Source organism: Pteronotus mesoamericanus, unplaced genomic scaffold (genome assembly GCF_021234165.1).
Source record: "Pteronotus mesoamericanus isolate MK-2021 breed Mesoamerican mustached bat unplaced genomic scaffold, CSHL_Meso_final contig_177, whole genome shotgun sequence".
Lineage (NCBI taxonomy): Eukaryota > Metazoa > Chordata > Mammalia > Chiroptera > Mormoopidae > Pteronotus > Pteronotus mesoamericanus.
In genome coordinates, this window is record NW_026555073.1 from 5,672,047 (window position 1) to 5,689,118 (window position 17,072).

Consider the following 17,072-nt stretch of genomic DNA (forward strand, 5'->3'; position numbering starts at 1 on the left):
AGTGAGTTCTTTATATATTTTGAATATCGTCACCTTGTCAGAGCTGTTGTTTACAAATATCTTCTCCCATTCACTTGGCTGCCTTTTTATTTTGTTGATGGTTTCTTTTGCTGCGCAGAAGCTTTTCAGTTTGATATAGTCCCATTTATTTATTTTTTGCCTTTACTTCCCTTGTCTTTGGGGTCATTCACCCCAGTGTTATTTTTAAAGAAATAGAACAAAAAACATCATATTTATATTGAACAACAAAAACCCCTGAATAGCCAAAACAATCCTGAGGAAAAAAAGAATGGAGTTGGAGGTATTACACTACCTTACTTCAAATTATATTACAGAGCTATGATAATCAAAGTAGCATGGTATTGGCAGAAAACCAGACACACAGACCAATGGAACAGACTTGAAACCCCAGAATAAAACCATGTGTATATGGGCAAGTAATTTTAGACAAAGGGACTAAAAACACACCATGGAGAAAAGAAAGCCTCTTCAATAAATGGTGCTGGGAAAATTGGGAAGCTTCTTTGTAAAAGAATGAAACTAGATTACAGTTTGTCCTCTTGTACAAAAATTAATTAAAAATTGGCCAAAGACCTAAATATAAGAAATGAAACTAAAATTGCATAAAAGAAAACATTGGTACTAAATTTACTGACCTTGATCTTAGAGAAGATTTTATGAATTGGACCCCAAAGGGAAGGGAAAACTATGCACTTCTGATATTTAGTTTCTCTTTGCCCATTTTCCATAATCAGGTAGTGGATCGTTTTGTTTGGGTTTGTTTTCTATCTCATTGAATGATGACTTTACGGGCATGGACTGACAATTTTTATTCACTTTATGCTCTAATATTTATATATAAAATCTTGATGTAACCAGATCAACAAAGCACTGTGTCTATGTACCATCATCTTGGCTTAGAGATTTTTTTCAACTGTGTATTTAAAAAATTTGTAAAAAGCCCTTATTATAACAAAATTTTATTAAATTAGTCAGTTTTGCTCCATATTTTTAGAACTCATCACAGTTGATTTAGCTTCTGAAGTGTGTAGATAAATTCAATTTCCTGAAGCTTGAGTGCCTGAGTGTTTCTAATTTACCACCATAAACACTGAAGTCCTGCATTTTGTCAGTTTTATGTAATCATAGGGGAATTATCCCAGTTTTAATGGTCAAAATTATCCCCCCTTCAACAGTAATGTAGCCTGTTGTGTTCCAGCTGTCACCTGGATAAATGTATTGTTAAGAAAAGGTTAATTGTCATTAGAAAGTAAAACAGTTTTGGAATTCTGCAAAAATCACTGCTATAAGTAGAGAAAATACTTGTTTTAGAATATGATGATTTCAAGTATATATATAAAATATGTAATAAAAACTTCTAAGTAAATGGAGTTGATTTTAAAATGTACAACAGCAACCCACTATTATGACATTTTGAATACATGTTTCTGGAATTTATAAAATGGAATAGAAAGTTGAAATTAATAAATCCTAGAAGTACAAAATGATATTCTAATTCTCATATTTTGTGATATTAAATACTTTTAAGTAAAAAGCAACTTTAAAATAATAAGTGTTTAATTTGATACTGCTTCTCTTAATTACTTGAAACAAAATCTATTATAACAAATATCCTTCTATTAAACATGTAATATTATTAATGAAAGTATAAAATTTAAAGTAATGAATTTATGATATTAAACAGTAGAAATAGTCTAAAATAATATGAAAGTGTATACTTTTATTCGACAACAAATGCAATAGTAAGAAGGTTTTTATATTGAAGAATTTGATCATAATTCATTAGAATATAATGAGTTAACACATTTAAAGCTGTCATTTATACATACATGCTTCAGATTCTTAACAAAAGATAGTTTAACTCTTTATATTTAATTATTTTGCCCATTATCAAATTCGTTCTGACTCTTGTGAGATCATTTTTCTCTGTGTTTTCAAATGTCACTACCCTAATCACAGCTTTAATTTCATCCTTGAGTTTACTTTTTCTTAATGATTTCTTATAAACTCTGTTTTCTTATTTACATGTAAAATGTATGCTTAAGTGCAGAACTATGGCTCCTAAAAAGCAAAATTGAGTCTGAAATGAATTTTACCTCCCAAAACTCAGGAAAAACATGTGCTAATAAGCGTAATATAAAAACAGAATCCTGAATGTTTCTAGTTTTCCTTTTATGTTTCAGTTATTCATTGTGCCATCTTGTAGGGGAATACTACACAGCAAAGAAAGAAGGAACTCCTACTTTTTGTGACAGCATGGATGGAACTGGAGACTATTGTGCTAAGTGAAATGAGCCAGGGGGTGAAAGACAAATGCCATATGATCTCACCTACAAGTGGAACCTAGTGAACAAAATAAACTAACAAACAAACTAGAACCACAGACATGGAAACATGGAGCAGACTGAAAGTGACCAGAGGGGATGGGGAAGGAGGACAATGGTGGAAAGAAGGGGAAGGGACTGGACAAAGAACATGTATGAATGACCCACAGACATGGACGACAGAGTGGAGAATTGACTGTGGGAGTGGGTGTGGATGGGCAGAGGAGGGCAAATGGGGGAAAAATTGGGACAACTGTATTGGGGTGACAATAAAAAATGATTTTAAAAAAGAAATGCTTTCATTAAATGCTAAATCTTTCTACCTTTTCATTCTATTCCACAAGTGTATACTAAACTCTGAAGATTTTTGCCTTATACTTCTGCTATTATTTTCAAGTGCTGGTTTATGTCCTTTAGATTAGTGAATAATTATTTGAGTAAAAAGTTTTCCTTTGCTTATTTGCTATGGATTATTACTTAGAATTGATATATAGTTAGTGATTAACTATATTAAGAGATTGGCTTCTCGTTTTGGTCATTTTTTGTAGCTGAACTATCTGTCAAGCTTCAGAGCTATATAGGCCTTGGCACATACCTCTAGTAACCAAATTTACTCATAATGTATGATGTGAACAGAGACAGACTATATCTCTTCTCTTTAAAAAAAAAGATTTTATTTATTTATTTTTAGACAGGAGAGGGAGGGAGAAAGAGAGGGAGAGAAACATCAATGTGTGGTTGCCTCTCACATGCCCCCTACTGGGGACATGGTCCACAACCCAGGCATGTGCCCTGACTGGGAATCGAACCACCAACCCTTTGCTTCACAGGCCAGCACTCAATCCACTGAGCTACCCCAGCCAGGGCTATATCTCTTCTCTAATTGACCAAAATAAATCAAAACAAAAAAAAATATCCTCCAATTTTGTAATCCAAGAGTAGGATAGGCAAAACCTGTGATAGACAACACTTAGAAGTAAATATTAGGTATTGTGGGGAATTTTATGTACATATTCTTTATTTTTATGGTCCATTGGCCATGTCAAGTGAACTCAACATATTTTTGCATCTCTGTCAATAAGTTTAGTGATCTAACATAATGAACTTTAATGAAATTGTCTAGTTTAATCTTAAAGAAAAACTTAATATTTTCTCCATTTTTCTAGATATCAGGGGAACAGTTTTATTTTGTTTGCATGTGAAGCTTCATTTACTAAGGGTAAGTGTTAAATCTCTGGCAAAGAGTAGCCTGAAATACCTATCTATGTACAATAGCTTTTTTGATGTTTCATAAATACCATAGTTTCTGTTTATTCACAATTATAAGTGTAAGTTCGTATGTGTGTCTGTGTGTATATAGTTGTTTTCAATTGTATTTTCAACTTACTTGTGTGATATCAGCCAAGTGCTCAAATTTTCTCTTTTTCTTAGGAGCATTGATAGAGTCACTACACTTTATAATTGCTAGAAACAATATTTTGGAGGAGCTATATTAGACCCAAATGTTATATGATTATATACAAATACTTTTAATTTTATAAGCTTAAAAGAATTGTAAAAACTTTAATTCTTTTTTTAATCTTTTTTTAAATTTTATTTTAATTTATTTTTTCAAATACATTTGTCTCTGCCTCCCCCCCACCACTTTCCCTTGACCCCTCCCTCTTTCCCTCCCTCAGCTCTTCCCCTTTGGTTTTGTCCATGAGTCCTTGCTCTATGTTCCTTGACTTTCCCCTTCCCTTCCTTGTCCCCGCCCCCCCCTTCCCTCTTGTCTCTGTTGATTTCTTTTCCTTTCAGTGTTGCTGGTCTTATTTTCCTTGCATCTCTGTATTGTTGGTTAGGTTCCACTTATAGGTGAGATCATATGGTATTTGTCTTTCGCCCCCTGACTTATTTCGTTTAGCATAATGCTCTCCAGTTCCATCCATGCTGTTGCGAAAGTTTAGTAGTTCTTTTTTTCTTTCTGCTGCGTAGTATTCCATTGGGTATATGAACCATGGTTTTTTGATCCAATCATCTACTGATGGGCATTTAGGTTGCTTCCAACACTTGGCTATTGTAAATTGTGCTGCGATCAACATTGGGGTGCATAGGTTCTTTTGTATTGGCGTTTTGGTGTTCTTAGGGTATAGTCCCAGCAGGGGAATCGCTGGATCAAAAGGCAGTTCCATTTTCAGCTTCTTGAGGAAATTCCACACCGCTTTCCACAGTGGCTGCACCAGTCTGCATTCCCACCACCAGTGTACTAGGGTTCCCTTTTCTCCACAGCCTCGCCAGCACCTGTCGTTTGTAGATCTGTTTATGATGGCCGTTCTGACCGGTGTGAGGTGGGACCTCATGGTGGTTTTGATCTGCATTTCTCTGATGGCTAGTGATGCTGAGCATCCTTTCAAATGCCTCTGGGCCCTCTGTATCTCCTCCTTGGAAAAGCGTCTGCCCAGGTCCTTTGCCCATTTTTTGATTGGATCGTTTGTCTTCTTGGAGTGGAGTCGAGTGAGTTCTTTATATATCTTGGAGATCAAACCTCTATCTGATGTATCATTAGCGAATATATTTTCCCATAGGGTTGGCTCCCTTTTCATTTTGCTGATGTTTTCTTTTGCCGTGCAGAAGGTTCTTATTTTGATGAGGTCCCACTTGTTTATTCTTTCCTTTATGTCCCTTGCTTTAGGAGACATAGCAGTGAAAAAATTGCTGCGTGGGATATCTGAGAGTTTCCTGCCAATGTTCTCCCCTAGGACTTTGATGGTGTTGGGACTTATATTTAAGTCTTTTATCCATCTTGAGTTTCTTTTTGTGTATGGTGTCAGCTGATGATCCAATTTCAATTTTTGGCATGTAGCCGTCCAGCTCTCCCAACACCATTTGTTGAAGAGGCTATTATTGCTCCATTTTATGTTTCTGCCCCCTTTGTCAAATATTAGTTGCCCATGTAGACCTGGGCTTATTTCTGGGCTTTCTATTCTGATCCACTGGTCTATGGGTCTGTTCTTGTGCCAGTACCAGATTGTTTTGAGTATAGTGGCTTTGTAGTAGAGTTTGATGTCCGGTATTGTGATCCCTCCTACTTTGTTTTTCTTTCTCAAAATTGCTGCGGCTATTCGGGGTCGTTTATGGTTCCATATAAATTTTTGAAATGTCTGTTCTATTTCCGTGAAATACGTCATTGGTATCTTAATAGGGATTGCATTGAATCTATAAATTGCTTTGGGTAGTATGGACATTTTGATGATATTAATTCTTCCAATCCATGAGCACGGTATATGTTTCCATTTATTTGTGTATTCCTTAATTTCTTTCTTCAATGTTGTATAGTTTCCTGCATACAGGTCTTTTACGTCTTTGGTTAAATTTATGCGTAGGTACTTTATTTTTCTTCTTGCTATATCGAATGGTATTTTTTTCCTGATTTCTTCTTCTTCTATTGCATTGCTGGTGTACAAAAATGCCTTTGATTTCTGAATGTTGACTTTGTATCCTGCTGTTTTGCCAAATTCACTTATGAGGTTGAGGAGTTTTTTGGTAGTCTACAGTGTTCTCTATGTACACTATCATGTCATCTGCAAACAATGGTAGCTTTACTTCCTCCTTTTCTATTTGGAAGCCTTTTATCTCTTTCTCTTGTCTGACCCCTATGGTTAGGACTTCCAATATGATGTTGAAAAGAAGCGGTGAGAGCGGACATCCTTGGCGTGTTCCCGATCTTAGTGGAAAAGCTTTCAGTTTTTGCCCGTTGAGTATGATATTGGCTGTAGGTTTTTCATATATGGCCTTTATTACGTTGAGGAATGCCCCATTTATTCCCATTTTGCTGAGTGTTTTGATCATAAATGGGTGCTGTACCTTATCGAATGCTTTTTCTGCGTCTATCGAGATGATCATGTGGTTTTTGTCTTTTCTTCTATTTATGTGATGTATCACGTTTACTGATTTGCGTATATTGAACCATCCCTGCATCCCTGGGATGAATCCCACTTGATCGTGGTGGATAATCTTTTTAATGTATTGCTGGATGCAGTTTGCCAATATTTTGTTGAGGAGTTTAGCATCTATGTTCATCAGTGAAATCGGCCTGTAGTTTCCTTTCTTTGTAGGGTCTTTATCTGGTTTTGGGATCAGGGTGATGCTGGCCTCATTGAAAGAGCCTAGGAGTCTTCCCTCCTCTTGGATTTTTTGGAATAGTCTGAGAAGGACAGGGGTTAGCTCTTCCTTAAATGTTTTGTAAAATTCTCCTATGAAACCGTCCGGCCCTGGGCTTTTGTGTGCCGGGAGTTTCTAGCTTACTGCTTCCATTTGCCCAGCTGTTATCGGTCTGTTCAAGCTTTCTGTTTCTTCCTCCTTCAGTGTTGGAAGATTATACTTTTCTAAAAATCTGTCCATTTCATCAAGATTTTCCAATTTCTTGGCATATAATTGTTCATAGTAGTTTCTGATGATCCTTTGTATTTCTGTGCTATCAGTTGTTATTTCTCCTCTTTCATTTCTGATATTATTAATTTGGGTCCTCTCCCTTTTATTCTTGGTGAGTCTGCTAAAGCCTTGTCAATTTTATTTATCTTTTCAAAGAACCAGCTTCTGGATTGGTTGATCCTCTGAATTGTTCTTTTCGTCTCTATGTCATTCAGTTCTGCTCTCATCTTGACTATTTCCTTCCTTCTACTTGCTCTGGGATTTATTTGTTGTTGTTTCTCCAGTTCTTCAAGTTGTAGTGTTAGGTCTTTTATTTGAAATGTTTCTGTCTTTTTAAGGTAAGCCTGTATTGCTATGAACTTCCCTCTCAGGACCGCCTTTGCAGTGTCCCATAGGTTTTGGACTGTTGTCTGTTCATTTTCATTTGTTTACAGAAACTTTTTGATTTCTTCTCTAATCTCATTATTGACCCATTCATTGTTTAATAGTCTACTATTCAGTCTCCATGATTTTGCAAGTTTTTGAAGTTTCTCTTTGAGGCTGATTTCCAGTTTCAAGCCTTTGTGGTCCGAGAAAAAGTTTGGTATTATTTCAATTTTCCTGAATTTGCTGAGGCTTGCTTTGTGTCCTATCATGTGGTCTATCTTTGAAAAACTGCCATGAGCATTTGAAAAGAATATGTATTTTTATTCTTTGGGATGTAAGGTTCTATATATGTCAGTTAAGTCTCTTTGATTCAGTGTGTCCTTCAGCGCCACAATATGTTTATTGTTGTTTTGTTTGGAAGATCTGTCCATTTTTGACAGTGAGGTGTTGAAATCTCCTACTATCAGTGTGTTACTGTCGATATCTTTTTTGAAGTCATCCAAAAATTTCCTTATAAACTTGGGGGCTCCTATATTGGGATCATATAAATTTACAATGTTGATGTCTTCTTGATAGATTCTTCCTTTAAGTATTATAAAGTGCCCCTCTGGGTCTCTCTTTATGACCTTTGTTTTGAAATCTACTTTGTCTGATACAAGTATGACAACCCCGGCCTTTTTCTCATGCCCATTTGCTTGGAATATTTTTTTCCATCCCTTTACTTTCAATCTGTGTAGGTCTCTTGCTCTGAGGTGGATCTCTTGTAGGCAGCATATGTGTGGGTCATGTTTTCTTATCCATTCAGCTACCCTGTGTCTTTTGATTGGGGCATTTAGTCCATTCACATTGAGAGATATTACTGATAGAAACTTACTCATCTTTTCTCTTTGTACCTGTGTTCCTCTCTGTCTCATTCTTTTCCTTCATCTGCTTAAACCAGTCCCCTTAGCATATCTTGGAGTGCTGGTTTGGTAGAGATGTATTCTTTTAGTCTTCTCTTGTCTGGGAAACTCCGTATTTCCCCTTCTATTTTAATGGAGAGCCTAGCTGGGTAGAGCAGCCTTGGCTGTAGGCCCTTGCTTTTCATGGCTTGGAATATTTGTTGCCATTCCCTTCTGGCTTGTAGTGTTTCTGCTGAGAAGTCAGCTCCTAGGCGTATCGGGTCCCCTTGTATGTTACTTTCTCCTTCTCCCTTGCTGCCTTGAGGATTCTCTCTTTGTCTTTGACACTTGCCATTTTAATGATGATGTGTCTTGGAGTGGACCTCTTTGATTCCCTCTTGAGTGGGGTCCTCTGTGCCTCCTGGATCCATGAGAGCCTTTCTCTCTTCACATTAGGGAAATTTTCCATCATTACTTTTTCGAGGAGGTTCTCTATCCCTTGCTCCTCTTCTTCTCCTTCTGGTATCCCTATTATACAGATATTATTGCGTTTCAGGTTGTCCTGCATTTCCCTAAATGCCTCTTCATTCTTTTTGAGTCAATTTTCCATTTCTTGTTCTTTCAGGGAGCTTCTTTCTACCTTGTACTCCATCTCACTGATTCGATCCTCAGCTTCATCCAGCCTGCTTTGGATTCCTTCTACTGTGTTCTTCAATTCAGAAATGCTATTCTTCATATCCTCTTGTGTCTTCTTGATAGTTTCTATGTCCTTTTCCAGGCTGATATAGTTTGCTGTAAGATCCTGATAATTTCTCTCCAGTTTCTCATAGTTGTCTTTGATCTGGGTGAGCTCATTGAGCTTCCTTAGAACCATTGTTTTGATTTCAGTATCTGATAGTTCCCTTGCCTCTATTTCATTTAGCTCTCTCTGTGGGGAGTCCCCTTTTCCACTCATTTGGGGGGAACTTCTTTTTCTTCCCATTTTTGTGAGAGTCTGTTAAGTATTTTTGTCCTTTACTTTTCTCTCTGGGCCTGCGTCTGATGATGTCAGTTGTTGACCCTATAGGACCTTGGGTCGTTTGTTTGAGCCCTCCAGGAGTCTACTGTCTGTGTCTGACTCCTGCTTGGGGCAGCTCTATGACCCCTTCGGTGAAGGCTGAGCTATTTTTTGGGATCTCTCTGCACTCTCACACTGGCTCCTTGAGCAGGGGGCTTATTCGCGACCTGGCGTACTCATCTGGCCCCCCTGGCTGGCGAGGTGTACGGCACTGGTCAGTTTAGGGTCTTCTATTGTGTATTTTCCCCGCTTTTGGCTCTTTGGGTGCCTTGCTTGCCCTCGCCAAATGGGGACTACGAAAATGGGAGGAAGTCAGCTCCAGGGCTCTCCGGTTAATCCTCTCTCTGGTCTCTCCTCCAGGGACTCTGGGCAGCTCTACTAATTTTGTGGGCCGCTCCGTAATCGCGGGCGGGTGGGTCAGTTTACGCCTGCCCTTGTCACTCTGTGCACGCCCTCACAGGCCATATTGGTGCCAATCTGTGGGAGGCCTTGCCGGCCAGTGCAAGTGTTCGCCAGCCCGTGCGGGTCACACACACGCTCGCCAACCCTCGCCAGTCACTCGGCGCAAGTGTGCGCGCCTGCACTGGGTGTTTTTGGGGTGTCTATGTGTTATTTTTGGCTTTTGGCTCTTTGGGGGTATGACCTGTTCCCGCGCAATAGAGACTACTGCAAGGAGAAGGAGTCGGGACACCCCGGTTCCTCCTCCCGTTCTTTCCCCAACACCTCCGTTTCTAGTCTCTCCTCAGGGGCCTCTGGGCAGTTCTGTGACCGCTTCGGCCAAGGATCCACCACCTGTGCGGCCTGCGTTTCAATCGCAGGCAGTCTGGTTCCTGCGTGCCCCTCTTCTGCCTCTTTGGGGGCACGCCTTTCCAGCCCACAATGGAGACTATGGAAAGGGGAGGGAGTCGGGACTCCCCGGTTCCTCCTCCCGTTCTTTCCCCAATGCCTCCGTCTCCAGTCTCTCCTCAAGGCTCTCCCAGCCAGTCTGCACTCAGCCCCCCAGCTTACACACGCACAAGCTGTGTGCGGAGCGCACAAAAGGCAGGTTTATTGATTCCCTTATGCCTGAGTGAGATGGTAGCTGGAGAGTGGGAGGTGCGCCATCACCCGGGCTCCACCGGCCGCAGTCTCAGTTCTCTTCACAAAGTTTTCCTCACCAGTCTTTTCCCAGGCACCAGCCCACCCTGCTGCCGCCTCTACCCAGAGATCAAGGAGGGTGGCTGCCACTGCAACTTTTGCGTTGGCCCTTTAAATGTCTCTTTGCATCCCCAGCCACCTGTCTCTGGCAGAGAGCGCCCTTAAGCTTTTCAGGGTTGCGTTTTGTCTGTATTTTCCTGGTTTTAGCTGCTGTAGTTTAGGGGTCCCTGTTTATGATTCAGACCCTGTTCTTCTCGGGGGAAGCTAACTGGCCATTTCAATGTCCCTCTGGTACCAGTGCCCGTGGGCACCCAGCCCACCCTCTCGAGCCTCCACCGCACTTCTCACCCGTTGGGATGTGTGAGAGTCGAATCCACTGTCTGTCCGCGGCTCCAAGGCTCCTCTCCCACTATCGCTCCACTGCTTTCCAGGTGATTACTCCACTATTTAGTTGCAATTCCAGTTTGGTCTTGGGAGGAGGTCAGCGTAACTCCCATTCACTCCTCCGCCATCTTCTCTCTCCCCAAAAACTTTAATTCTTAAGGCAATACACAGTTTTACTTTGGGGAGACTTTTGATATAGGTTATGTCCTAAATATAGCTAATCTTATGTCAACATTTTCAAGTCCTAATAGAGGTTTGGAACACAACTGAAATATTTAAAGAAAATTGTACAGTGATATTTTAATTTATTTTAGTTTACTCTCTAACAAATAAAAAGTTATGTACTATCATTTGTTATTTGTTAATTTTAACTGACCACTGTTGTTTATTTCCACAATTTATGATTTATGTTCCTAGCAGACACTCTGTCATTTCAAAAGCATCCAACAAATGTCTTCTTTTTTTTTAAAGAATATATTTTATTGATTATGCTATTACAGTTGTCCCCATTTTTTCCTTCTTTTCCCCCCTCCGCCTGGTACCCTTCTTCCCTCCAGCAACACCCCCCAGAGTTCATCTCCATGGGTCATGCACATACTATATTTTGCTGTGTATAATGACCACTTTTTTGCCCAAATTTTTGAAGGAAAAATAAGTATGTGCATTATACATGGGAATTAGTGCTAAAATGTGGGTGCGCATTATACACTGCAAAATATGGTAAGTTCTGTGGCTTCTATACTATTTCTATACTATTATTGACGTCTCCCTGTCTGTTTTGTACCTACCAATCATGGTTCTTTTTTTTTTTTTTGATGTCTTTTTTTTTCATTTTTTAAATTTATTTACTTTTTTAAATACATTTGTCTCTGCCTCCCCCCCACCTCTTTCCCTTGCCCCCTCCCTCCTTCCCTCCCTCAGCTCTTCCCCTTTGGTTTTGTCCATGAGTCCTTGCTCTATGTTCCTTGACTTTCCCCTTCCCTTCCCTTTCCCCACTCCCTCCTTCCCTCTTGTCTCTTTTGATTTCTTTTCCTTTCAGTGTTGCTGGTCATATTTTCCTTCCATCTTTGCATTGTTGGTTAGGTTCCGCTTATAGGTGAGATCATATGGTATTTGTCTTTCGCCCCCTGGCTTATTTTGCTTAGCATAATGCTCTCCAGTTCCATCCATGCTGTCGCGAAGTTTAGTAGTTCTTTTTTCCTTTCTGCTGCGTAGTATTCCATTGTGTATATGTACCATAATTTTTTGATCCAATCATCTACTGATGGGCATTTAGGTTGCTTCCAACACTTGGCTATTGTCAATTGTGCTGGTATGAACATTGGGGTGCATAGGTTCTTTTGAATCGGCGTTTTGGTGTTCTCAGGGTATAGTCTCAGCAGTGGAATCCCTGGATCAAAAGGCAGTTCCATTTTCAGCTTCTTGAGGAAATTCCACACTGTTTTCCACAATGGCTGCACCAGTCTGCATTCCCACCAACAGTGTACTAGGGTTCCCTTTTCTCCACAGCCTCGCCAGCACCTGTTGTTTGTGGATCTGTTTATGGTGGCCATTCTGACCGGTGTGAGGTGGTACCTCATGGTGGTTTTGATCTGCATTTTTCTGATGGCTAGTGATGCTGAGCATCCTTTCAAATGCCTCTGGGCCCTCTGTATCTCCTCCTTGGAAAAGCGTCTGCCCAGGTCCTTTGCCCATTTTTTGATTGGATCGTTTGTCTTCTTGGAGTGGAGTCGAGTGAGTTCTTTATATATCTTGGAGATCAAACCTCTATCTGATGTATCATTAGCGAATATATTTTCCCATATGGTTGGCTCCCTTTTCATTTTGCTGATGTTTTCTTTAGCCATGCAGAAGCTTCTTATTTTGATGAGGTCCCACTTGTTTATTCTTTCCTTTATGTCCCTTGCTTTAGGAGACATAGCAGTGAAAAAATTGCTGCGTGGGATATCTGAGAGTTTCCTGCCCATGTTCTCCTCTAGGACTTTGATGGTGTTGCGACTTATATTTAAGTCTTTTATCCATCTTGAGCTTATTTTTGTGTATGGTGTCAGCTGATGATCCAATTTCAATTTTTTGCATGTAGCCATCCAGCTCTCCCAACACCATTCCAACAAATGTCTTCTATGTGCCAGACTTAATGATAGGAACATAAAATTTAGAGTCAGCTTGTGTTTCAATTCTGACTTTAGCACTTTCTAGGAGACCGTAGGCAAATTCCTTATTGATTATGAGTTTCAATGTACTAATCTATAGAATGTGGATAATAATAGTACCTGCCTTTTAGGTTGTAAGGGACTTAACACATACTAATCCTCTTCTGTTTCTTTACATCTTTGCTGGAATATTGTTTAGAATTACACCCTAAAACAGAACAAATGTAGTTTATTCCAAATTTTTGTGCTGGAGATAAATCTTAGCCTTGACTATAGTTTAGCAATCTTATTTTACATGCCTCATCTTCTCACTGGTTAATTTTTCACAATGACCACTTCCTTGTCTCCATTAAATCCCATTTTATTCTCTTGTTCTTCAAGCTGATAACCTGAAATAGTTCTTTATTGAGTATAGAGAAAATTTGCTTTTATTTGCCCCATCTTCACTTAAAACTTCATTGTGTATATTAATTTTTCACAAATTTCCTTCTTGTACCTCTCTTTAATCTGTGTACTTGTCTCTCTTCTCTGGAGCCCTAAGGGAATATCATTCTAAATTTATCCCCTGACTTTTCATCCAGCGTCAATATTTCTTTTCCAAGGAGGACATAGAGATGGCCCGTATACATATGAAAAAATGTTAACATCACTGGGCATCAGAGAGATGCAAATTAACCACTTCGCACTGGTCAGAATGGCCATCACAAGCAAATCAACAAACAAGTGCTGGTGAGGATGTGGAGAAAAGGGAACCCTCATGCACTGTGAGTCGGGGTGCAGACTGGTGCAGCCACTGTGGAACAGTTTGGAATTTCCTCCAAAAGCTAAAAATGGAACTGCCTTTTGACCTGGCAATTCCATTGCTGGGATTATGCCCTAAAACCTGAAACACCAATTCAAAAGAACCTATGCACCTCAATGTTCATACATGCACAATTTATTTTTATTTTTTATGCTGTTACAGTCATTCCCCCTTTTTTTTCTTTTTCCACTACCTCCACCGAGCCCCATCTTCTCCTTTTCCCATGCCAATCCCCATATTGTTGTCCATGTCCATGGGTTGTGCATACATGTTCTTTGGTTAATCAGGTCACTGTCTTTCATCCCTCCCCTCTTTCCAGCAGCTGTCAGTCTGTTTTACATATCTAAGCTTCTGTTACTATTTTGTTCATTGGTTTATTGTGTTCATTGTATTTCACATATAAATGAGATGATGTGGTATTTTTCTTTCTCTGACTGGCTTAATTCACTTAATGTAATTTTTCCACTTCCATCCGTGCCACTGCAAAATGTAAGAGTTTTTTATGTTTTACTGCTGTGTAGTGTTCCATTGTGCAAAAGTGCCACAGCTTTTTTTATCCACTCATCTACTGATGGTCACTTATGCTGTCTCCAAAATATACAGAAAGCTAATACAACTCAATGCCAGAAAGACGAACAACCCAATTAAGAAATGGGCAAAATAACTGAATAGACACTTCTCCAAAGAGGACATGCTGATGGCCCATAGACATATGAAAAAATGTTCAACATCACTAATCATCAGAGAGATGCAAATGAAAACCACAATGAGATATCACCTCACACCTGTCAGAATGGCCATCATCCATAAATCAACAAACAAGTGTTGGCGAGGATGTGGAGAAAAGGGAACCCTAGTGCATTATTTGGATTTCTGTGTGTGGTTTATTTCACTTAACAAAATGTTCTGGAGGTTCATGCATGTTGCCACAAATGGCAGAATTTCCTTCTTTTTAAAGGCTGAATAATATGTTCATTGTTCAGTATATTCATTCACTCACTGACATTTAGGTTGATTCCTTATCTTGGTTATTGTGAAAGGCTGAAATAAACATGAGAGTGCAGATTCAGGTTTATTTTATTTTTTAATATTTTTATTTTTAATTGTACTTTATTGATTATGCTATTACAGTTGTCCTGATTTTCCCCCTTTGTCCCTCTCCACCCAGCACCCTCACACCCTCAGCCAATCCCCCCACCCTTGTTCATGTCCATGTGTCATGTGTATAAGTTGTTTGGCTTCTCCATTTCCTACACTGTACTTTACATTCCCGTGGCTATTCTGTAACTACCTATTTGTGCTTCTTAATCCCTTCATCTCACCACCCATTCTCCGCCTCCCCCTGACATCTGGCAGCCATCAAAATGCTCTCTGTGTCCATGGTTCTGTCTCTGTTCTTGTTTGCTTAGTTTGTTTTTTAGGTTCAATTGTTGATAGATATTTATTTTTGCTATTTTATTGTTTATACTTTTGATAGTTTTTTCTCAAGTAAGTCCCTTTAACATTTCATATAATAATGGTTTGGTGATGATGAATTCCTTTAGTTTTTCTTGTCTGGGAAAGTATTTATCTGCCCTTAAATTCTAAATGATAGCTTTGCTGGGTAGAGCAATCTTGGCTATAGTTCTCCACTTTTCATAACTTTGAATATTTCTTGCCAATCCCTTTTAGACTGAGTTTCTTTTGATAAACCAGCTGACAGTCTTATCAGAACTCTCTTGTAGGTAGCTAACTTCATTTCTCTTGCAGCTTTTAAAATTTTCTCTTTATCTTCAACATTCAGCGCTTTAATTATGATGTGTCTTGAAGTGGGCCTCTTTGCATCCATCTTGTTTGGGACTCTCTGTGCTTCCTACACCTCCATGTATATTTCCTTCACCAAATTAAGGAAGTTTTCTTTCATTATTTTTTTCAGATAGATTTCCAATATCTTGCTCTTTGTCTTCTCTTTCTGGCACCCCTATGATGTGAATGTTGGACCTCTTGAAGTTGTCCCAGAGACTGCTTACACTTTTCACATTTTTTTTAGATTCTTTTCTCTTTTTGTTGTTCTTTTTTTTAATGTTGGCTCATGTCTTTTATTAACCTATATACAATTACTTGTCTTCTGGTTTGTTGAAGCAATAGGTCAGACAACATTTGCCACAATAATGTCTGTCAAAGTGGCTGGCCATAAAAACTCCAGCACCACATTCATCTGAAGGACACTACCAATAAAGGTGACTGATTTTGCCATTCTCACCCATTTTGTAGTATTTCAGGACAGCCAGCTTAACCTTCTTTCTCTTATGCTTATTCTTCTTGGAAGTGGTGTAAGACTTCTTCCTTTTCTTAGTACCACCATGAAGTCTCAACACAAGATGAACAATAAGCTCCTTTTGAATGTTGTAGTCAGACAAAATACGCCCATATTCCAGATGCTTGCCAGCAAAGATCAGTCTTTGCTGATCAGGAGGAATTCCTTCCTTATCCTGGATCTAGGCCTTTACATTTTCTATTGTATCCGAGGGTTCAGCCTCAAGAGTGATGATCTTCCCCATAAGAGTTTTTGTGAAAATCTGCATCTTGATGGCAAATCGACCGCAGATGGTGGATTGGAAAGGAAGAGCCTTTTTTTCTTGTTCTGATTAGTTGTTTTTTGCTTCCTTATGTTCCAAATAATTTATTTGATTATCAGCTTCATCCATTTTACTGTTGTTTCCCTGTAAAGTGTCCTTTATTTCAATTAGTGTATCTTTTGTTTCTGACTGGATCTTTTTAATGCTGCTGAGGTCCTCACTAAGTTCCTTGAGCATACTTATAACCAATATTTTGAACTCTACATCTGACATATTGCTTATCTCCATTTCATTTAACTCTTTTTCTGAAGTTTTATTCTGTTCTTTCACTCGGGCCATGTTTCTTTGTATCCTCATTTTGGCAGCCTCCCTGTGTTTGTTTCTATGTATTAGGTAGAGCTGCTTTGACTAAGTGTCTTGATAGTGTGGCCTAATGTAGCAGGTGTCCTATAGGATCCAGTGGCACAGCCTCCCCTATCACCCAAGCTGAGTACTCAAGGTGTGCCTTTTGTGTGGGCTGAGTACACCCTCCTCTTGTAGTTGAGACTTGCTTGCTGTTGGCAGATCAATTGGGGGGATTTACCCAGGCCAGTCAGCTGCATGGATTGGCTGTGACCATTGACCACCAACCTCCACCCTCCATGGAGGATCAGCTGTGCAGGGACAGGGTGGGGGTGCTCTGGTATGGTCTGTAGCTGTCCACTGGTGTGCTGTCCCTGGGGTTTCTATTTATTGAAGAGACCACTTATTTCCTATTGTGTGTTCTTAGCAAGTATGTTGATGATCAATTGATGATAGACATGTGAATTTATTTCTGAGTTTTCTATTCTGTTTTATGTGCCTGCTTGTATACCAGTACCCTACTTTTTTTGTTATATAACATTTTAATATAATTTTAAATCAGGAAGTGTAAAGCCCCCAGCTTTGTTATTTTGTTTAAGATTGCTTTTGCTTTTCAGGGTCATTTTTGATATGAATT

General features: G+C 39.3%; 1 pseudogene; it reads right to left on the reverse strand.

Annotated features, from left to right (window-relative positions):
• Positions 1-15,631: 15,631 nt before the first annotated feature.
• On the reverse strand, positions 15,632-16,099 carry LOC129065341 (ubiquitin-40S ribosomal protein S27a-like; annotated as a pseudogene).
• Between the last annotated feature and the right edge of the window lie 973 nt (positions 16,100-17,072).